Below are 17957 nucleotides of genomic sequence, written 5' to 3' on the forward strand. Positions count from 1 at the left end.
AAATTCTTTGAGTTCCTTATCTTTACATGAAGGAATAAGCAAGTAAAAAGGTGCTTAGTTATACATGTTTCAGTAGACGTCATGTTACTGAACAGTGTGAATGCAAACTGAAAACTCGATATTTTGCTGAGGCAGTCTTAGGGTGTAAGGTGAGGAAAATTTGGCAGTGAAGTCAGGTAGGAGTGAAATATCATCTTTTTAATGAGTCATCTTTCACATGTTTAGCTTGAAAGAGTAGCTCTGAATAATTCTGCTTTGGAATGAAGTGGCCTACCAAAGCCAAACAATGTGAGAGACTTGGTCTTGAAAACATACACTCACCATCAAGGCAAGATTCTGAGTGCCATGTTCATGACAAGCAAAGCTGCCTAAAAATGTGTGGTTTTGCAAGCCCATTCCTGAAATGGAGCAACTTTGCTTGCATGCGGGATCATCTGATTTTGAGGATGCTTAGGCATTGATTCATTAACTCAGATTATTTTCAGTGAAAAGTCACAGGTGTCCACTAGTTTATAACTATTAGCCCTGGTTTAGATTTGAAATTACTACAGATTTCTCACATTTCCAGCATCTTCACCTCTGGAAAGCCTTTAATATCTGCACTTTTCCAGGATATAAGTCTTGACCACAAACCCTTACAGTTATGAACTACTTCCTAACTTCTCTAACATTGTTAGGAGAGTTTTGTATTGTTTCTCAGTCACACTTCTACAGGTAAAAATGCCATTGTCCTTGCCTGTTGGTATAAATCTCTGATAACAGGTGAATAGGATATAGCTTCAGAACGGGAAGAATTAAAAAATGAAATGCTGGCTAACAAATTTGTTAGACCAGACCGTCATAATTAACTCCCACAGGACTGAATTTCTGAAGGTGCTCCTCTTACTGGGCATGTGTGTAGCCTAGAGTTTAGTACAAAATAAACCTCATATGTACAAACAAGTTCATTAAAATTGCAAGAGCCTGTAGCACATTTGTAACAGCTTGCCCAAAGGTTAACATTTATAGTTTTGCACTGCCAACATCCTGCTTTTATGGGGCACATTTGTATGCTAAACTGCCTATTATGTTAAGCTGTAAGTTCCCATTTAGCAGCATCAGGAATAAGATTTGACTATAAGTGTTTAGATTTTATTAGTGCTATGCTAGTCTTCTTAACAGCTCAGACTTCCCAGAGGCTGAACATTTGCTGTATCTTCTACAGAGGTTCTTGTATTTAGGAAAAGCTGAGGATAAGAAGCATGGGAAGAAAGGTAAGACATTGCTCGCTGAATGGAAAAGGTGCCTTACTGCATCTCATTTCTATGCAAGACCTAAATGTCATGTTTAAGCAATGATTGCATTTAAAACAACCATCTCAGTTACATTCCCTTCTTGAGTTAACAAGACCAAAAGGGTCGGCTGAAAGCACTCCAAGAAGGGGAGTGCTTTTATTGGTAAGTAAATATATCTAGTTACTTTGCTTTTACTGTAGGTTACTTCCCAGAGCATGATCCAACAGAATGAAGTGTGATATACCAGCCACATAAACTGAAATGGCAAATTTTAGCTGCATACGCAGTTCTCAAAGGCAAGAGAAATGTATTTGTTAATGAAATAGTGTATCAGTCAGTCTTGCCTTGCTAACAGGTAGTTCTCAGGAGATCCTGGAACTGAGAGTTACCGGTACCACAAAAGCCTTTCAGTTCTAGGTCAGCTCTTGTCAGAGCAAGGGCTTGATTTTAGCTACCGCTTTAAAAACATCAATAAGTATTTGCTCTCCTTAGTAACTGAAGTCTGTCAGCAGCAAGTGACTGTTGAAAATGACATGAAAATGACAGTTCAAGTCCTCAGCCCAGGCTTTCTCTGCAATTAAAAAAAAATAAAAATAATGTGAGAAATTTCTTCTTGAATGCTTGTCATAAATGAGAATGTGAGAACAGCAAGATGATACTTTGCTCCTAAGCTTTTTCTGGTGCGCTAGAAAACAGCTCTCGAAAGAGATGTGCTTCACAAGCTGACCAGGCCAGTTGTGCAGACTTATTTAAGTAAGTTCACATAGTGGGTATAAACATGACAGTTTGTGTTTGTAGATTGTCAAAGAGCTTTGTAAACATAAGCCACTTAAAAGCATCATTGTAGTAATTATTAGACTCCAACTAGCTATTCAGACCAACCATGAATGGCAAACACAAAAATGGAGCTTTAGGTTGTTCATGCAGAAAAAGAAATATTTTCCGAGAGCAAATTGTAAACATATTTTGATAAAACAGGAAGTTCTTACCAGTGAGAATGATAAAAGTAATGTGAAATCTCTAAGCACAATCCATACCTGAGGAGAGCTACCTCATTTGCTGATTAAATAAGATATCAGAGGGTTTTGAGTGTGTTCTGCAGAACTCAAAGACTTTCAGTGATTGTAGGAGTGGGAGAGAGGAAGGTGCTTCCTGTGTAAAATATGATATCATTTCCAAGAGACAGAGGTCCCACATGAAAGCTCTGAGGTCTCTGCAGGAATCTAACGGAACATCCTGACTTTGTTGCCAGTAAAGGCTGCAACCTCTAGCAAATGCAGACAGTGCTTTACCTATTAAGACAATCCATAGGGGAGAGACTTGAGGGAAGTAGCTCAGACAGTTTTTTAAAAAAATGACCTATTTAAAGTTACATTCTCGAATCATTTAAGGAAAAGACTTAGTTAATGCTACTTAATCAAAGTTCTCTGCAAATAACTTAAAGGTGACAGGTCAGCAAAGACAAGCTTATTTAAAGACTGTATTTTAAGATTTAAAAATGCTAAGAGTCTTACCGAGTCTAATCTGCTAAGAATTATAATAAAGTATAAGAGAAGTTCAAACCTTATTTATTTCAAGATCAGATTTATTATTTTTCTAAGACCTTGCAGGCAAAGAAACAGGCAAGAATTAACACAGCAACTATGTCTCTGAAAGTGTGCAGCCTACCTACACTGGTGGTTGGAGGATGATGGTCACTTCCTTTATCCAAAATATTTAGGATTTCTGGTTCTCTATGGTTTAAATGGATTTCTGTGTTTTAGGTAGTTGAAGTTATTTACTTCAGGAGTTGTTTGCTGTTTCTTATTTTTAATACAGACATCTGTACAACAGCATCTGTAAATGTGCTGTCACACTGTTCTAATTCCAAGTTCTTCTTGTTTGGAAATTTATATATTTATAGCTGTAGTTTGAAACGAAAATGGTGACCTTAACAAGCACTATCATTATTATGTCTTCAAGGGGCTTAGACACACTCTCATTCACTCCGGTATTCTAGATCTGAGTAGCTTGGTGTTGCAGGCCTATTACTTTGCTGAAGTCAGTGAAAAAAAGGGGCTATTGCATTGCCCTGTGCTGCTTTCTTCAGATACATTTCATAATATACCACTGCACAGTAGGATTCTGATTTCAGGTTAGCAATTGGAATGGTAATTTAATTAGAGATGTACACCTAGAACTTTACTTTTCCTATTCAGAGTTACGTAATGAATATGTAATTGAGGAACAAAGCCCAAGTGATTTTCTATATTTTATTAGGATAGGAAAGAAGTGGGGGATATCCATTGAAGGTTTTACAGATTCCAGGAAGGAGAGAGAGTTCATTGCTATAATATGGTGCCCACAGCTGTGAAAGTCAAAACCACCAGCTAATGAAAGGGAGTGAACCACAAGTTCAAAATTCTAAAGAAGACTTGACATAACCACTGACATATTACTAGCCTAAATCCAGAATATAACTCAGCCTTGCAGTCAGGTCTGTGAGAGTGACAGGATCTGAATGCCCTTTTTATATCTGAACGCTATTTGAATTACAACAAGCTCAGTAAGGGAAAAGCAGGGTTCTGAGGCGTGGTGGGAAGATTGCACCATTGTGCATTCTCTAAATCAGTGCTATCCCAGCAAAAATAATCCAGGACACATTTTAGGTCCATTTGAAGATTTGGGAGGCATATGTGTCAAGCATATTAACAACAAAGCAGCAAATCCAGACAGCTTTTAAATACCAAATGATGTGCTTTAGTTTAGAATGAAGCAATCAGTGTTTGCAGAATGCTTTTAATAACACTGTCTCTCCTTCTAGAAATTAACTATTCAGTGCAGGAAATTTCTGTTTGATTATTTTGACAGGTAAACATTGTATTTATTACATTCAGAAAACAACAGAAATTTACATAGCTGAGTCTACACATACTCTTGTAGCATTTTCCTTCTCCTTTACAATTTATAATAAACATGAATTATATATGGAGACAGCCGTGCTTTGTTTAAATTGCTGCACTAAGTACTCCTTGATGGCAGTAAATCAATGCTTTGCTTTCTTATACATTTGAATGAATGTAATAACTGGAATAAACAATTAATCTGATGGATACACAGGAAGTCTCTGCAGCTAAGTAGAGCTAGAAGGATAATACTGCTCCATTGTTCATGTATTTGTCATTTGTTGAAGATCACACATTATTGACTGTGTGTTATTTGTCTAACTTTGATTCTCAAAGTTATTTGAACTTACTTATTCAGTGTTCATTTAAACTGATGCCTGCTAAAATTGTTTTCATGATCTCCAACTAATAAGCCAATTAAGATCAGCTTTGGAAGCTATTGACCAGATTCCAGTTTCTATTTTTGCCACTTAATTTAATGCTCATACTACAGTGACAATCAGGCACATAATGTGTTAATATTTTTTAAAAAGAATGACAGTATTTGTATAAAATATATAGACATTCATACATATATATAAGATACTAAATATATCTCTCTATATAAATATTAAAATGCCGGTGACTACTCACTTATTAACTTTAAAGACCAGCATGAGCTCCAATTGTGCTATGAGACTGTTTGAATGTGTCAGGAGACAATAAGTGAGTGAAATTGTTCAGAAGAGTTTTCACTAGGCTTCTGCTACCTGGTGCCCTGAAGGTGTCATGGACATCATTAAATTAATGGAGGAAACAAGAATGGGTGTACAGTGACATTCTGTGGACAAGCATGAAACATTAGATAATAAGTTTGCAGAACTTGTTCCACTTTGTATCTTCTTACTTTAGAAACTGAGAAATTGGAATCGCTTACATGAGAGAAAGAAATGCTAGGTGGAATGTTTCTGTTCCTATTTATTTCTCTGTCTTTACTAAGTGAAATCAAGGAACAAAGAAGGCAATCTCTTCAAGACTATTCTCTCTCATACTTGCTGAAGCTCTTGGACTTTTTCATTAAGTGCAGAGATGCTGCACTTTATGAAGGCATTCTGGAAAAAAAATATGATTAGGATTGGCCTTGCCCATTCCCAGACCTGATTGTTGCCTACTCAGACAGTAAATGGAGTCAGTTAATAACTGTGCGAGGCAAAATACTTACCCTGGTTTGAGGGCTGGAACAAGCAACCAAGACAAGTGGACCTCATATCTAGGGGGAAAAAAATCAGGTATTTCTCTGCCATGAAGTTTTGCTTTCTCCAGTATAACATACGATCTTACATTAAGAATGTTAACCGTAATTCGTACAACCACATCACTGAGATAAACACACAGAAGACATTCTTGTTTTCTGTGAGACTGAGAGTGATCAAATTTGTCTGGGAGAGGACAAGTCCAAAGGCATGAGCTTGCCTTGAGGGGGCCAGAGGTTTAATTGACAGCAGTACTATGAAAAATAGTTTTCTTTACTTTCTGTCCGTCCTGTGAAAGAATTCTGAACAGTCTGTGTGCAGGCAGTGGTATTGATGTTTAAATGATCAAAACATCAGCTTTGAACATTTTTGTCTTGAGGCCTGGATAATTTCTTATACTTTATCAAAAATGAAACCAAGCCATTGTGCAGCTGCTGAAGAAAGGCAAAACAAGCTCCTGTGGATGGACACATATGTTATAAAGATCCCAGAGTCCTTGCAGTGTTTAGACTTCTCATAGAGGAGACATCAGTTGCAGTGCAGTGTAACTGAAAAATAACCTAAAAGCCTGATTCTGCATTTTAAGTTTCCATGACTAAGTGGTAGAGGTAGGGCAGCCTTCTGAGAGATTCTGGGTCTCCATGTCATGCAGCTGAAATGATTTGGCATCATGGGAACAAATACACCCTATTTCTTGCAATTATATTTGTGTACAAGAAGTGATTAAGACTCTTACTATAGTCCAAGACTATGAAAGAAGGGGAGGAAGGAGATCACATGGCAAACAACAACTAGGCAGACCTCCACGTTCTAAATGGTGAATGTTTTGTCTTAGGCTCCCATTTCCCCTGATGTACCACTGTGCTGGATGTACAGAGCAGGCTTTGAGTCAGGCACGATCTATGTATTTTGTTTGCTTGTTTTCATTGTGATCTGTGCGAGGGAAGGGCAAGCCACAAAGAACTTCTTTTACAAAAACTAAAAATGATGGAAAGCATTTTTTGAACAGTATTCAAAAGATTATTTGCTAAGAAGTGTTTCAGTGGAATATATTTTAAATTCAGGTTACACAAGATTCACAGGCAGATGATTAATTTGCTATAAACTCATAATCCGATCCTCATATTGTCTTTGCATTACATGGAATTTCTTCTGCCCTTTTGGATAAAGGTATCCAAAGGTATACTTTTGGATAAAGCTCCTTGTACTTACAATAACTCTATTGCAATAGCTGCATTACATTTAAGATCGACAGTGGTGTTACGGTTACATTGTCTTTTATCTTGAAGTGGTAAAGAGCCATCTTTGGACACACGCTTTTCCCTCTGGCCCTTCCTAAGCTCACAGGAATGTATTGCTGCATCCTCAACCACATTTTTTCACAGGAAGACAAACATAGAAAGCAACTCTCCCCAAGAACCTCCTGTCATCAGATTAGAAGTCAACTAAAACTTCCCCACCCAGCCTCTGCTACACCTCAGCAGCACCGTAGGCATGTCCTGAACATTCAGGAAGACAACATGTTTCAACTCTCTCCCATTCAAATTGCCAACACTGCTGAGAAACATAAGGCTGCTTTTCATTTGACAGCAGTGTGCTCTGCTGTACATAACCCAAATGAAGAAGAAATTGAGTCTATGACACAAGCGTTCGGCTTTCTCGCAGTCACTGAGAATTATGGCTCTGTCCTCCTGTGTTCTGAGTCTGCGGGCACAAAGCCTGGCTCTGCATCATCCTGCTTAAATTGGGGTTGCTTGCAAATTTGGAGTTCTAGACTCTGGATATATGTTGGTGTCTAGCATGCAGACTGGTCAAGATTGATAAATATAGGCATATAAATGAGGAGAGCCTGAGCCAGCAACTGACATAAGGTCATGTGCTGTTCTCTCCTGGATTTCAGGACACTGGATATAAAACCACTTACTTCCATCAAAATAAAGTTTCTGACCTGTACGTGTCTTCTTACAGGTAAAACCTTGGCTAGCGGTCCCAAAAGGTAATTTAAACAGTGTAAAACACCTGAAATTTGAAGTTTAGTCTCATGTTTAGGTAAGTTAAAGACCCAGAACCTAAACCATATTCAGTTTTAGTTTGTAAATAGCAGTAAAGGATGGGTTTGTGTAGGAATAGTCCATGAATTTGGCTGTTTGTCTTTTTGTAATTAAATAAAAGGATAGATTTGTAGAGAAAAGCTTGTGTTTTGCTTTTCTGTCTCAGAAGCCAGCAGGCCTAGGGGACACTAGTATCCGTGGTTGGGGAGATGGCAGGGGTGGGGGGGAGGAGTGCAGCATCTCAAAAACTCATTCCAGTTTTTGAGTCATTTTTTATCCTTTTAACACCTGAGGTAAAGGTAGATTAGAATAAGCTCAGCAACAATGTAGAGGTTAAGATGGTGAAAGATTACTTTTTTTATAAAAGACATTTCCTGAGATATCTAATTTAAAGAGGTTATCTATTCCAAAGAGGTCATATTGCACTTAAATAGGAGCCCAGATTTTAGATAAAGATTTGCTTCATATCCCAAAGTCAGAATTGACTTTTCTATGGCAGTAGGTAAAATATTACTATAAAAAGACAATAATTTTTGAAGCACCCTGAAATGCAGATATTACACTTTTACTCTTTATGTCCAGAAAGAGTTGTGTGGTTTAGCAAGGATGGGGCAAAGCATACCACAAATTCCTTCTACTAGGAAGAAATGGCATTATTATGTTAGTTGTTTCCTTGGTAAGATTTATGAACAACTACACAAATTCCTCTGCTGGTGAAGGAAACATCAAGAGCTGGTTAATATCAGTATTTTTTTCTCTTTTAAATTCTTCTCTCATGCTGTTTTTCGTTGTACTAGCTAACAATTTGTTCATATTGTTTTGATCTTCCTGTTTCCTTTTCTTTGCTTCCCCCAAAGCTATGCTAAACCAACAGACTTATGAACTCCTTTCCTAACATGTGCCTTTATTGCAGGTCTATCACCTATTAATATGTAGCCCAAACAAGGACTGGAGTGTTGGAGTGTATCATGCACCAGATGATTACGGCAAGATGCTTACAGGTCAGAAATCCCTGAAACCTGGATTTTCTTCATCCCAGTATATTAAAAACTAGATGGAAAAAAATCTCAGCAAACCCTTTCCATTTTGCCCTTGAAACGTCGCAGACAGCGCTACTTCATGGAAGGAACAGAGGTACTTTTTCCCGTAACTGACAGCAGGCCTGTGTCACTTGCTATAAAGATCTTTATGCACTTTAATCCTTAAGGTTATTCACTCTATTTCCACTTAGGCACTTATGCTCTCTCTCTCTCTCTGCCTCTTGTGCTGTCATACGCATTAGCGTGCTTGTAGGTGCAAGTGGGCATACCTAGCTGAACTATTACTGTCAAATGATGGTCTTCTATTTTAATTTTAGTCTATGCTAGAACTTTCTTAGAAATTGTCAGAAATACATGAAGTAGCCAGAGTCACCAAATTCATAACTGGTTGTCTCATCTTTCATTTTTTAATGTTTAGGTCTTCATTTGGTAACATAAAAAGGTATGGTAATTTGTAACGCATTTCTCCAAATTAATTAATATCAAATGGATAGTTCATTAAAGAAAGTGTATTTGAAAAGTTTGAGAAGCCAGCTAGTTAAAACATCCAAAAGTAAACTTCTGGTTTTTTTACAAAGACATAATTATCAAGTGAGATAGATGAAGTGAGTATGATGGTTGGATAAGGCTGATGATTACCAAAAGTGAAATGGCAATAAGAATAAAATAGGGCTTTGAATTAAGATGACCTAATTTTACTTCCCTTCTCCCACTGACTGGCTTTAATAACTTTGAAAGACAACGCTGTTCTGCATGACCACACCAGTATCACATCCTCTTCAGAGATGAGTCCTCCTCTGCATTTTTTGTGAAATATAGTGAAATCAAAATGACTAATTGATTTTGTAAGACAATTTGGCAGCCATGAAGGTGAGCCTGGTTTTGATAAACCCAGAGACTTGCTGGCATTATTTTTTCTTCTATTGGGGGAAAGAAAAAAGTCAATTCCCAGATACCATTTCCTGGCTAATCTAAGGAGTGGGTGTCCTTACATTTTGTTTAACCTCTTTAAAGCTGTTTGATGGAATGTGGACAGATAATTGAGTGCAGGATCAAGTCTTATTCCTGGAATGGCTTTTAGGGCTACTGAAGTAAATTTTCTCAGTCTGATAACATCAAGAAAGCTTTAAGTAAAGGGAACATCTTATACTGTGGTCAAAGAGATATGAAACATAGCACTGTAATAACCAAGGCAGTCTTGTTGTTATCAAGAAATATGCCAAAGGAAGCCAATAGCATTCTCATAAAAAAATTAAAATAAAATAAAATTTTAAAAAATAATACTGCAATCAGACTTCAGAAAGGGAAAATTGATTCCATTTTTTTTAAATCCATAATGTTGCATGCAGTAATAAAATGTGTTAAATCCAGTAGCCCCTAGTCACTATTTCCTTTTCACTGTATATACAATGTACCCACTGTCTGCTTCAGCACTGTGGAAGGTGATAATCACTTGCTGCCAAACCAAAGGGAAAAGCAAACTGTTATTATTCTCATGGTAGTAACAGGGTGGTTTTGCAATGGAGGAGTGTGTGCGCTCCAATTATTTGACTTCCTGTCAGAAAATTAGATGTTACTATGCAGGTTTTCTGCTTTCCAGTCAACATGCTTACAGCACTGCAAATTCTAATCTTTCTGGTGCACAGGCTGACATTGCAGCACCACAGTATAGCCTGTTACCTTCTGTCACATTTCCTTAGATCTAAAATAACATGTATATACTAAGACACAACCTGATGAAACACAGCACATCGGCAACATAAAGTCATGCTCTTTCTTGGCCTTGGAGACAAGCGTAGAAACTGAAATTCTAATACAAAAGGCAATAGTGCATTTGTTTACTGCATTTATTGATTAAATGAGAATATTCTTTTTAAATCATGAAAAAAGTTGGTAATATTTAATGAAAACATTTGATAAATTTGTGGCTTCAACATGTTTTTTCTCATCCCCTATTCCACAGATGTTAATGGGACAGTCAAATGAACGAAGGGCCAATCTAATCATTCCTACTGCTTATTAGAAACTGATTCAATATATGATTAAACAATGTGCAAGCCTTGTTCTAACACTATTCATGGAGTAACTTTTATTCCATAGAAATATTTTTTTGTAGAAAGATCATATATAGAAAGCATGTCATGACAGATTTATCAACAAATTCAATTAAACTAAAAGCTAGAATGCCTGCACTAGCAAAATTGTACAAGAGAAATTGCTTCATGAAGTTAATGATAATGCATTCTATCTACTGATGATACAGCCTTCTGATTCCAGTTAAGGTTTAAAAAGATAAAAAAAAACCCAACCCAGCAAATCAGAATCCTTTACATTGTCAAAACATCAAAGAATATGACCCTTTTAAACTTAACATGAACTGAAAGCTCATAAAGATCTTACTAAAAACAAATAATAAGGTGTTTGTTGCTTGTAGACAATAATGGATGGATATGTTCAGGAAATGAAGTTACTTCCATGAGAGGGGTCTCCTTCACAACCACATAGCAGACCTTCCACAGAGTGATTCATGCCTCATCTTTCCCAGCTAGAAAAAATGATCAAGTATTACGAATTCCCTTTCCCTGGTAGGGGACTGAGCTGGTAGAAACATAGATCGAAACCTTTTATGAATTAATTTGGTATTATTAATAGAAGCCAGGTTTCATTACTAGTTGCTATACATCCACTTATTCCCCAAACAGTTTATTTGTATACATACGCACATGGAGTGAGTCACGGCTATGTGGATGGAGTAAAGCTGGGAGGCCAGCCACATGGAGAGCCACAGTGACACCAGCAGCTTCTAGGTAGGTGTGGAATACATGCAAGGGTTTATGTATAATAGTGGTGTCTTTGAACACTGCAGCCACCACATTCTTGGATGTGGTCTGAGTGATATGACCAGTTGTTGATGCTACTGTGTACTCGTGGCTTTGGACGAATTCAGCAGACTTTTGGTGTTTTATCCATTTTTGCAGGTTCAGTCCCCAGAACTTACCTCACCTTGTAAGGCTTTTAAACACTATCTCTCCACACGTACTTACCCTTTCTTCAGCTATGTTCTGGTGACTTCCTCTCCATCCAAACACATCGGTACCTTCGGACCCATTTCACACAATTTCACACAGAAAGGTGTGACACAAGACTGAGCTTTCAAAAGTGTATACACAAAATGCTGTGATATACTCTCTTGTATTCCAGCCAGGTTATGCACAGAGGATTGAGATGCATATCCGTATCTTGACTATCTGCGCTATAGTGACAATGTTAATTCATAATCAAGATTAAGTTTCCCTGCTCTCCTGAATTAACATATTTGCAGCCCATTTCTGGTCAGGTACCTGAATTCAAGTAACTCACGTAAGCTCAGAAAGCCTAGGAAGGAGAATAAAAAAAGCTGAAAAGGTTCCATTTCAATTTATTTCTTCATTTTTAGGTTCAAGAGGGGGGGGAAGCCCCACTTATTTAATTTTTTACCATATCATTGACACTTCAGAAATGAAGGACTCTCCTTTTCTACTCAGGTACAGCTGGGTCTTGGTTTGCTTATAGTGATCATTAGAAAAAGAATAAAAATGTTGACTCTGCTGTTTGAGCACTGGCTGCTTATTATTTTTTCCATGCTGTGTACAGGTTGCTGTCTGTTTGTTAAAAGACAAAAGAAAAATCAATACAAGTGTTGAAAAAGAACCTTGTGTACTCAACTTTGCAAAGTTCTTAAATAAGCATTAAGAAAAGTAGTAATAGAAAAAAGCATGAGTGCCAGACTTAATTACCAGAAATAAAGTAATATTGCTTTTTCAAATACAGAGAACTGAGTGAAAAGAGAAAAAGTATTTTCAAGGAAAATAAAATGGACTGCTAACATACATTTGCATTTCAGTTATGTTTATATCCTTTCATTTAATAGTGATTATCTTAAGTGATTTGTTGATAACGGGGAAAATTAAGACAGAAAAAATAATTCCTTATACTTAAAATATAAAGAAAAAAGCATAATTTTTATTTCAGTTGTTGGCAAGAATCACTGAGTCACCTGTAAAATCTTTTAGGTTCTAGTCTCTGAATATTTCAGTGCATTCATCTGGGCATTCTGAAAATGAAGAAACTTTAAATAATTTATGAGCCTCTAAGGGAAAAAAAAAGTGGTGAGTCTGCAATCCTATATTTTGGTTCAGTTCTTTAGGCTAATTCTACAAGGGAAGGAAAGCATATGGATATATTTCCTGCCTGCTCCTGAATTATGATACTGATTGATTGATTAAAAAAAAATCAACAGAGGTAACAAGTTGGCTATTAATTCACTTGATTTGAGCAGAAATTAATTGTTTGGTTTTCTACTGTATTAATCTCTAAATTTCACCCTGATTTTCCTCACTGATTTCTAATTAGTTGTAAGTATTTTTTATATACCTTACCTGATATAGAATCATAAAATCATAGAATAGTAGGGTTGGAAAGGACCTTAAGATCATACAGTTCCAACCCCCCTGCCGTGGGCAGGGACACCTCACACTAAATCATCTCACCCAAGGCCTCGTCCAACCTGGTCTTGAACACTGCCAGGGATGGAGCATTCACACCTCCCTGGGCAACCCATTCCAGTGCCTCACCACCCTAACAGGAAAGAATTTCCTTCTTATATCCAATCTAAACTTCCCCTGTTTCAGTTTTAACCCATTACCCCTTGTCCTATCACTACAGTCCCTAATGAAGAGTCCCTCTCCAGCATCCTTATAGGCCCCCTTCAGATACCGGAAAGCTGCTCTGAGGTCTCCACGCAGCCTTCTCTTCTCCAGGCTGAACAGCCCCAACTTCCTCACCCTGTCTTCACACAGGAGGTGCTCCAGTCCCCTGATCATCCTCTTGGCCCTTCTCTGGACTTGTTCCAACAGTTCCATGTCCTTTTTATGTTGAGGACACCAGAACTGCACACAATGCTCCAGGTGAGGTCTCACAAGAGCAGAGTAGAGGGGCAGGATCACCTCCTTCGACCTGCTGGTCACGCTCCTTTTGATGCAGCCCAGAATAGGGTTGGCTTTCTGGGCTGTGAGCGCACGCTGCCTGCTCATGTTCATGTTTCATGTACTAACAGGAGCACAATGCGGCTGCCAGCAAAAAGGACTATAGAACCAATCCTAAATACAAAACAGTTTTCTGTGAGGGTGAGAAAAGCTACGTCTAAGGATAAGTTGGGGAAATAAAAAGCCAGCTCTGTGATCTTTTGTTCACTGACACCATTTCACAGGCAATACATAATAGGGGAGAAAGGCGGGGAAGGACACTAGCTATTAGATGCCAATATTTGCCTGTTCTGTAGCTTTCAATTACAGCTTTTGGTGTCTACCTTGTAAAGACTTAGATGATAGTTAAGAGAAGCAAGAGTGCAAATGTAAGTGTAATATGAGTGACTGTGATAGACTGCAAGAAGCTTTAAGCTTCAGTCATTGTTCCCATTTCTTTGTCAGTCTTCTGATCTTTCTCCCACTTCCCCATCCTGCTCCTTTTCAGTATTAAATCATTTAATTGTTGATATTAAATTCTCACACAAGAAGCGAGCAGAGCAAGAGAAGCATGCTCATAGTTATTGTAGATACTTAAATAGGAAACACCAGAATTTAGAAACTGTTGGAGAATAGTGCTTTGTAGGTTAATGCAGAACCACATAGAGAAAGGTATTTGTGAGCCTGCATGTTTGTTCCATGAACAGTTTTGTTTGTTAGCCTGTCTTGGAAAAGGTGACACCAAAACCCTACAGTCTAGGCTTAGAACCTGTTTACTTTTTGGCATAGATTAGCAAGGTTTGCCTATTAGCCACTGGGCACAAAAGACATAGTTAATTCTTTAAGTCCTGTATAGTTATTCATTATAAGAAGAAAAGATACTTTATCTACAGTTGATTTTGCACAAAACAAACAGTCATTACCAAAGGGTTTTTTTTAGTGTGTTTTCAATACTCTTTACAATGAACACAAATAATTTTTCCACATCACTTTCAGCTCCAGTGCGCTTTAGAGGTTTCAGAGATGACTTGATAACATGCCACCAGCATATACTGAAAAATGAGAGAAAATGCTGATCCAGAAACCCTTTTAATTCAAGCAATTAAAGAGGTACAGTTCTGAGCAAAGCAGGCTGTGTTTATACTCTACATGTTGTGCAATTAAAAAAAATAAATCAAAAGCTCTTTGGGACTGTGCTTATTTTTTAATGAAATCAATGTCAGCATCTAGTTACTAATAAGAAACTCTCAATAACAGATCCTTACAAGAAAGAAACTTATTTCAGCTTCAGGCTGATAAAAGGATTATTAGAAAACAGCTCTCTGTGTGCGTGCATGTGTGCATGTCTTAATGTTTAAACAGTCTTGAAAAATATTACTTTGACAACGTTCACCTCAAGCCCATATAAGCAGACTGTCTTGACCCACTAAAAGCAAATGAGGACATCATACATCTACATGTGATAGATTCAGGAGTGTATCTTGGACTGATAATAACGGCTGTAATAAGCACACAGACACAAAACTCATCCTTTGGAAACCATGGCCATGCTGAGATTTTTTTTACACCTACCTACTGCCAACTTACCATGTTTGCAAGGATCTTCTGCAGTAACATACTGCACACTGTGCAATAGATTTACTATGTAAAATACCAACAAAAAAGGTTGACATAATGACTCATTATAATTTAAATCTTATTACACAAAGCTTCATTCAAATCAAGTCAATATACATAGTACAGAACTGCAGGGTATGCTATAGCCTGGTGTGAGAGGAATGAGTCATGCAATTCTCATTATGGTTAATAGAAGAAACACATCTACAGTCTCATGTAATTCCCTGGAATTTCAGATCTCAATTCATATCCAGATCACACTGGGCAGTGGCTATTCCAGTAAACAAAGTTGAACAGCTACATTTCAAACTTCTTTAATCTGATTCTGAATTTTTGGAAACGGCATTGTCTTAGATTGATGACTTTTAGTACAAATATGTTATTGGCAGTGATGATTGCTCCTAATTGCCACAGGAGTAAGTGGAGTTTTTCAGAAGCTTAAAAAGGGAGGGACACAAACAACATTAACATGGATCATGTTTTCCTCTCCTCTCCTTATATTTACTGTCAGACTGCTAACTTCTCCCTTTCTAGACTCCTACTGTTGTCCACCCAGAACTGGTTAGTAGTGAACCTGGCCACTCCTTGGTTGAATTTTTGGATATACTTTTAATTATTTTTGTATAAGCTATGCTAGAAGCCTAGTAGCTTATATACTTATGGTTTTAGTTGCTTGTTTTACTAATGGCTTGTTCCAGCTAATTAAATGAAATCTCCAGGAAATCTCTTTCTTCTGATAAGTAGGTTGCACAAACAGCTTGAAGGAGAATGCATCCTTCCAGCCATAAATCTGTACCCACAAATTTCAAGTCTGTTTGCACAGTCTAGAGTGGTGCACATGTAACTTCAGTTTTATTTTAACAGTGTAGATTCAGGTGCTGTTCAAAGGAGATATTTATCATCAATTACTGCCAATTTTTGAAAAAGCATCCTGTAAAATATCTTTTATCTTTTATTATGGATAATACTATTATAGATTATTATCAGACATCATTTTTATTGGGAATATATCCATCAAAAGGACTGAATTCCAAAAAAAGCGCATCCTTTCAAGTGAGCAAAGTGATTCTCCTTTCAGTGCTTCAGTGTAATGAAGGGATTTGATTTATGAATGTGAACCGTAAGCTCCAGCTGATCTTTCCAACTTTTCATTTTTAACTAGTTTTTGCAGAGGAACCCCTTAATTCTATGTCAGATAACTTGCATTGCTTACAGTATTATAAAATTAAAAAAAAAAGAAAAAAACCCTCCAATTATCCAAGATATTTTGAAAAACAAAGTTCCATGTATTGTGAAAGCAGAGTCTACCTCAAAAAAAACCTGACTTTATTAAAGATGAAAGCTATACAGAACTTGTGTTAGAAATCACCTCCAAATGAATTCAAACAGCTCTTGCTAAATCCTCAAAGAAAGGTGCAGGTTACAAGCACAGTGCTGCTTCTGCAGAATGGCAGCATCATCAGGAATTCAGCTTCATTGCTGAGATTTAGCAGAGGAGCAGTAAAGCACTCCTTATCCAAAGGGCTTGCAAAGGCACTTTCTAAAAGAGCAGGATTTCCATTGTGTCTGTGTTGTGAGCTTGGCAGTTATTCATCAGCCATTATTGATCTAGAAGAAGGCATGGCTGGCATGGGGAGGATTGATCTGAATCCTCCCTTGACTCAGTTAACTATTGAGGGATCTATTCATATCAAGATGAAGCAGTGAAGAATGACCTACAATGATAGGAAGTAGGTTTCTCTGTCTGTCTTTACAGTGCATGTGAAAAACTCTGGCCTCTTGCTCTTGAGTTTATTTATTTCCTCCCAACCCTTCCACTAGTTTTCAGACACATTATCTTTGCTAAGTTTAGCATTTCTTGATTTTGTCAGGCAATTCTTAAGGGAACTGCAGAATAGCAGTTTTCTCTCTGAAGATCTGGTAAAGGGATAAGAGGGAAAGAGCTATTGACTTTTTATTCAAGCTGCAGTCTTACTTGTGACAAACTGAAGGTGGCAAAAGGCATCCAGCAGGAGTCTGGCTTAGCTGTGCTTTCTTAATCAGCCCTCCCTATCCCCACATGTCCTAGCATCTCCCCAAGTTATTTCTGTGATCAGTGTTGCCATCCTTGCTTTTTCTGTTAATATATTGCTTTTCTTCCACGGGAATCCGCAATTTGTCATTCTTGGAGACAGGACCATGAGCTAAGTGGACCCAGAACTGTTCTTGCATTCTCCTCATTGAGGTCCCTTAGCTGGGTAGCAACTGGGCTTGGACCTCTCAGCTCTATAATCATGTGTGCCATGTTTAATCTGCACAGTTTAGTTCAGGTTCCATCCTTTATCTACAACATCTTCCTGCAGATTTTGCAAGTACAGAGTTGCCTTACTGACAGCCATCTGAAAGGCTTCTGCAAGCAGCGTTTCTCTTCTTTTCTCTTTGTATCCTTTCCTTTTCATTTTATTTTTTTACCATTTCTGTCACTTCACAGATAACCTGCCTGTCACGTGCCTTTATGTCCTTTCCTCCAACTCGTCACTTCACATGAGCTACTGCTACATCAAGCGCCACCACTGATTAGCTTCTGATCTCAGCTTGTTCAGCTATTTACTGGAGTTAGGGGCAAATATATTTGTTCTTTGTCTTGCTCTGTTCTTCACAGTCTAGAGGTCCTACCTACAAAAACAGATACAAGGCCATTTCAGGGTTTTCCCTGCAGTCTTTTTCAGGAAGAAATGAGTACCTTTTGCTTATATGCTGCTCATTCCCTCTTTATGGCTTCCACTTGGCTGAACAAACAAACTTGAGAAGATTTCATCTCCTCAGAAAAGAACCCACATACCAACCCAAACCCCAGATGTAGCTTTTGTCATTTT

General features: G+C 37.7%; 1 long non-coding RNA gene across 1 annotated transcript; it reads left to right on the forward strand.

Moving 5' to 3' along the window:
• Positions 1 to 7690: 7690 nt before the first annotated feature.
• LOC130607760 (uncharacterized) lies at positions 7691 to 12077 on the forward strand. Its single transcript, XR_008974330.1, has 2 exons — positions 7691 to 8576; positions 11461 to 12077. It is a non-coding gene; the product is annotated as an uncharacterized LOC130607760 (long non-coding RNA).
• Positions 12078 to 17957: the final 5880 nt, after the last annotated feature.

The sequence above is a fragment of the Pezoporus wallicus genome, unplaced genomic scaffold (assembly GCF_028554395.1).
Source record: "Pezoporus wallicus isolate ANWC-B61680 ecotype Strahan unplaced genomic scaffold, APGP_CSIRO_Pwel_v1 scaffold_6445, whole genome shotgun sequence".
Lineage (NCBI taxonomy): Eukaryota > Metazoa > Chordata > Aves > Psittaciformes > Psittacidae > Pezoporus > Pezoporus wallicus.